Here is a 6,189-nt window from a genome sequence, read left to right as displayed (position 1 = left end):
GATGCCAGGAAAAAAATGGCGTTATAAACTTGATTTTTTTCGCGTTTTGCTTTGGCATCAATACCCATTTAACCACGCTAGCTTTCAGCCATGTTTCTTTGTCTCTATTAAAAATCAATGGTTCCCTATGGGAGCCCATTGATTTGAATAGAAGTCTCACTAGAAGTCGGATCAGGATGATCCGAATTGCGGTGCGACTTGTGTGCTGAGAATCTTGAAGGGGAACCCCGACAAAATTTTGCGTGAGGTTCCCCCCAAGATCCATATACCAGGCCACATGCCCTCAACATGGGGGGTGGGTGCTTTGGGGCAGAGGGGGGCACCTGCGCCCCCCCACCCCAAAGCACCTTGTCCCCATGTTGATGAGGACAAGGGCCTCTTCCTGACAACCCTTACCCGGTGGTTTTCGGGGTCTGCAGGCAGGGACTTATTGTGATCTAGAAGCCCCCTTTAACAAGGGGCCCCCCGATCATGACCTCCCATCCTAGGTGAATGAGTATGGAGTACATCACACTCCTACCCATTCACCTAAATAAAAAAAGTGTCAAAAATAAGCACACTACACAGGTTTTTAAAGTATTTTATTAAAGCAGCTCTGACGCTTCTCTGGTCCTTCTCCGCTATCGTCTGCTCTTTTGCTGGGTCTTCTCCCTCTGTTCTTCTTCCGATGTTGACTCAACGCGATCTCCCAGAGTAATGCTGGGTCCGCCGTGCGCAATGACTTTGCTATGACTAAGCAATGTGTGTAGTGCGAAACGCATCAGCTGTCTTGTTCTTCTGTGATGTGCATTTTGGATTTTGTGTGGTTTTTTAAATAAAAGGTTTTTTTGGAGTGCGACTGTCCAGAACTATTTTTCATTCATCGCTACATGCATTGCCGGCACCTGTGGCTTCTTTAGCTGGGAAAAGAGGCTTGTTACTAAACGATCCTCCTGGAGCGGTGACATCCCCCTCACTACCTTGATTAGAGGAGGTCTAGTGCTAGAATTATTGCTCTCGCTCTGACGATACCTCACATGTGTGATTTGAACACCGTTTATACATGTGGGCGCAACTTACGTTTGCGTTTTCTTTGGTTCGCGGGGACGGGGGCGCTTTAAAAAAGGTTTTTTTTTGTTTTTGTTTTTGTTTTTTTACATTGTTACTTTAAAAAAAATAATGAATTTAAAAATTGATAACTTTTATTGCTGTCACCAGGAATGTAAACATCCCTTGTTACAGTAATAGGTAGTGACAGGTACTCTTTATTGAAGGATCTGGGGTCTAAAAGACCTCCAATCCCTCCTTTGCATGCTCGCCGGGAAGGAGTTAATATCTTTATAAATGATATTGGGTCTGGGATTAAAAGTAACATTTCCGTCTTTGCAGATGACACCAAACTATGCAGTGGAATAACGTCCTTACAGGATGTCTCCAATTTACAAACCAAACTCAATGCTCTGTCTGAGTGGGCAACTAAGTGGCAAATGAGGTTTAATGTTGATAAATGTAAAGTTATGCACTTGGGGACTAAGAATATGCATGCATTATACATAATAGGGGGAGTACAACTGGGGGAATCCATAGTGGAGAAGGACCAGGGGGTTTTGGTAGATCATAAGCTCAATAATAGCATGCAATGCCAAGCTGTGGTTTCCAAAGCGAGCAAAGTCCTTTCTTGTATTAAGCTCCCTGGCGGTATGATTCAGTCTGGATTTAGGTGCTGAAAGCGGTACAATTATTTTGCATGGAAATTTGGCGTTTTATATTGTAGTCCTGTAATTCTTAGGAATAACTCTCTTAAATATGTTCAAACCAGAGTCTAGCAGACATCCCTGGTATGATAAAGTTTATAATATAATAAAGAATAATAAAAAATATTCAATAATGTAATCAAATCCTAAAACACTGAAAAAGGGACACTTTCTGGTTGCTATGGACAATCTCCAAATTCCAGGCAGAAAAAACAATATTTATAATATAAAAGTGCATGCAGGGCACTGCACAGACCACTAGGGACAAAGGGGGGGTGTAATTTTGTAATACAGTACTGTAATCTGTAAGATTACAGTGCTGTGTGTGTTTTGTGTACTTTTACTTTTTTGAATTTGCTGCCGTTCTCCCTATCCCGTGCGCCGTAACGTCGCAGGGAACGGAGCTTGGCGGCATTCGGTACTGTGAATCGAGCAGAGGACAACTCGATCACACAGCGCGGAGGACATCGCTGGATCCAGGTGACAAGGTAAGTAACTCCCACTGTGTCCTCCCTGCATCCAGCGATACGATCCCGAGTCTGGCGTGGGGTTACCGTTCCTATCAGTAAGATCCTAACCCGAGCCAGACTCGGGATTACCGCTAGGGGGGTTAAGAGAGGTATGGACTCCAGAGAGAGATATCATTTTGCCCCGGTATAAATCATTAGTAAGACCTCATCTGGAATATGCAGTTTTGTGCACCAGTTCTCAAAAAGGATATCGGGGAACTGGAGAAAGTGCAGAGAAGGGCAACCTAACTGATAAGAGGCATGGAGGAGCTCAGCTATGAGGAAAGATTAGAGGAACTGAATGTATTTACTCTTGGGAAGAGGAGATTAAGGGGGGGATATGATCAACATGTACAAATACATAAGTGGTCCATATAGTGAACTTGGTGTTGAGTTATTCACTTTAAGGTCATCACAGAGGACAAGGGGGCACTCTTTACGTCTGGAGTAAAAGATTTCATCTCCAAATACGGAAAGGTTTATTCACAGTAAGGCCGCGTACACACGCGGGGACTGTCTGCCGAAACGAAGTTCGTCAAACAGTCCGCTCAAACTTTTGAATGAACGAACACGCCCACACACGGCACTTTTTGAGCGGACAAATACGGCAAACTTTGTTCGTCGTACTAAGTCCGCGCAACTTTTGAAATGAACGGACTCGCGCACACACGAGGCAACAGTCCGCTCATTTCGAGCGCGTGTGCAGGTAGGCGGGGCCCGCGAAGGAGACGTCGCGGGCCCCGCCGCCTGGTATGGACTTAAAGGGGAACCCCAACGCCGAAAAAAAATCAGCGTGGGGGTCCCCCCAAAGTCCACAACAGACCCTTGTCCGAGCACGCTACCCGGCCGGCCAGGAAAGGGGGGCGAGCGAGCGCGCCCCCCCTCCCGAGCCGTACCAGGCCGCGTGCCCTCAACATGGGGGGTGCCTTGGGGAAGGGGGGGCCGCGCGGCCCCCCCACCCCAAAGCACCTTGTCCCCATGTTGATGAGGACAAGGGCCTCTTCCCGACAACCCTGGCCGTTGGTTGTCGGGGTCTGCGGGCGGGGGGCTTATCGGAATCCGGGAGCCCCCTTTAATAAGGGGGCCCCCGGATACCGGCCCCCCACCCTATGTGAATGAGTATGGGGTACAATGTACCCCTACCCATTCACCTGTAAAATAAAAGTACCCAAAAAAAAAACACAACACACGAGATAAAATATTTTATTGCACAGCTCCGGGGGTCTTCCGTCTTCGGGGTCTTCTCGCCGGACTCCTCCGCTATCTTCTTGTAGCTCTTTTGCTAGCGGAGGAGTCCGGCTTTCTTCCTCCCCGCCGCCGGCCTCTTCTCCCGACTTCGGGGGTCTTGTCCCCCTCTTCGGTTCTTCTGCCGGGCCACCGCGCCTTCTTATAGCTCTTTTGCAGGCGGTGGCCCGGTCTTCTGTCGCCGCTGTCACCACCGCCGCCTTCCGTTCTTCTTCTTCTTCATCTTCTTCTTCTTCTTCTTCTCCAGGAGATGTTGACACGTCGCTCTCTCCGGCCGGAATGGCAGAGCCGCGCTGTGCGGCCACTTATATAGTGACAATGGGGCGGTGTCACATGGTATATGTCACATGGGTTGGTCACATGGGTTGATGTCACATGGGGACTATGACATCGTAAGGGGGCGGGGTCACCATGTGACATATACCATGTGACACCGCCCCATTGTCACTATATAAGTGGCCGCACAGCGCGGCTCTGCCATTCCGGCCGGAGAGAGCGACGTGTCAACATCTCCTGGAGAAGAAGAAGAAGAAGAAGAAGAAGATGAAGAAGAAGAAGAACGGAAGGCGGCGGCGACGACAGCGGCGACAGAAGACTGGGCCACCGAGCGCGTGTGCAGGTAGGCGGGCCCCGCCGCCTGGTATGGACTTAAAGGGGAACCCCAACGCCGAAAAAAAATCAGCGTGGGGGTCCCCCCAAAGTCCACAACAGACCCTTGACCGAGCACGCTACCCGGCCGGCCAGGAAAGGGGGGCGAGCGAGCGCGCCCCCCCTCCCGAGCCGTACCAGGCCGCGTGCCCTCAACATGGGGGGTGCCTTGGGGAAGGGGGGGCCGCGCGGCCCCCCCACCCCAAAGCACCTTGTCCCCATGTTGATGAGGACAAGGGCCTCTTCCCGACAACCCTGGCCGTTGGTTGTCGGGGTCTGCGGGCGGGGGGCTTATCGGAATCCGGGAGCCCCCTTTAATAAGGGGGCCCCCGGATACCGGCCCCCCACCCTATGTGAATGAGTATGGGGTACAATGTACCCCTACCCATTCACCTGTAAAATAAAAGTACCCAAAAAAAAACACAACACACAAGATAAAATATTTTATTGCACAGCTCCGGGGGTCTTCCGTCTTCGGGGGTCTTCTCGCCGGACTCCTCCGCTATCTTCTTGTAGCTCTTTTGCTAGCGGAGGAGTCCGGCTTTCTTCCTCCCCGCCGCCGGCCTCTTCTCCCGACTTCGGGGGTCTTGTCCCCCTCTTCGGTTCTTCTGCCGGGCCACCGCGCCTTCTTATAGCTCTTTTGCAGGCGGTGGCCCGGTCTTCTGTCGCCGCTGTCGTCGCCGCCGCCTTCCGTTCTTCTTCTTCTTCATCTTCTTCTCCAGGAGATGTTGACACGTCGCTCTCTCCGGCCGGAATGGCAGAGCCGCGCTGTGCGGCCACTTATATAGTGACAATGGGGCGGTGTCACATGGTATATGTCACATGGGTTGGTCACATGGGTTGATGTCACATGGGGACTATGACATCGTAAGGGGGCGGGGTCACCATGTGACCAACCCATGTGACATATACCATGTGACACCGCCCCATTGTCACTATATAAGTGGCCGCACAGCGCGGCTCTGCCATTCCGGCCGGAGAGAGCGACGTGTCAACATCTCCTGGAGAAGAAGAAGAAGAAGAAGAAGATGAAGAAGAAGAAGAACGGAAGGCGGCGGCGACGACAGCGGCGACAGAAGACCGGGCCACCGCCTGCAAAAGAGCTATAAGAAGGCGCGGTGGCCCGGCAGAAGAACCGAAGAGGGGGACAAGACCCCCGAAGTCGGGAGAAGAGGCCGGCGGCGGGGAGGAAGAAAGCCGGACTCCTCCGCTAGCAAAAGAGCTACAAGAAGATAGCGGAGGAGTCCGGCGAGAAGACCCCCGAAGACGGAAGACCCCCGGAGCTGTGCAATAAAATATTTTATCTCGTGTGTTGTGTTTTTTTTTTGGGTACTTTTATTTTAAAGGTGAATGGGTAGGGGTACATTGTACCCCATACTCATTCACATAGGGTGGGGGGCCGGTATCCGGGGGCCCCCTTATTAAAGGGGGCTCCCGGATTCCGATAAGCCCCCCGCCCGCAGACCCCGACAACTAACGGCCAGGGTTGTCGGGAAGAGGCCCTTGTCCTCATCAACATGGGGACAAGGTGCTTTGGGGTGGGGGGGCCGCGCGGCCCCCCCTTCCCCAAGGCACCCCCCATGTTGAGGGCACGCGGCCTGGTACGGCTCGGGAGGGGGGGCGCGCTCGCTCGCCCCCCTTTCCTGGCCGGCCGGGTAGCATGCTCGGACAAGGGTCTGTTGTGGACTTTGGGGGGACCCCCACGCCGATTTTTTTTCGGCGTTGGGGTTCCCCTTTAAGTCCATACCAGGCGGTGGGGCCCGCGACGTCTCCTTCGCGGGCCCCGCCTACCTGGAGGCGCGCTCGAAATGAGCAGACTTTCCTCCGAGCGGGAACAGTTTGCTCATTTCGAAAGTGGCCTACACACGGGCGGACTGTCCGCTCAAACCAAGTTTCAGCGGACAGTTTTTCGGAATTTCCGAAAAACTTTGTTCGTCAAACTGTCCGCTGAAACTGTCCGCTGAAACTGTCCGCTGAAACTGTCCGCTGAAACTGTCCGCTGAAACTGTCCGCTGAAACTGTCCGCTGAAATTGTCCGCTGAAGCCCCACACAC

Source organism: Lithobates pipiens, unplaced genomic scaffold, assembly GCF_037356315.1.
Source record: "Lithobates pipiens isolate NorthernLeopardFrog02 unplaced genomic scaffold, aLitPip1_a1.2 Scaffold_19, whole genome shotgun sequence".
NCBI classification, from domain to species: Eukaryota; Metazoa; Chordata; class Amphibia; order Anura; family Ranidae; genus Lithobates; species Lithobates pipiens.
This window is presented reverse-complemented; position numbering follows the sequence as displayed.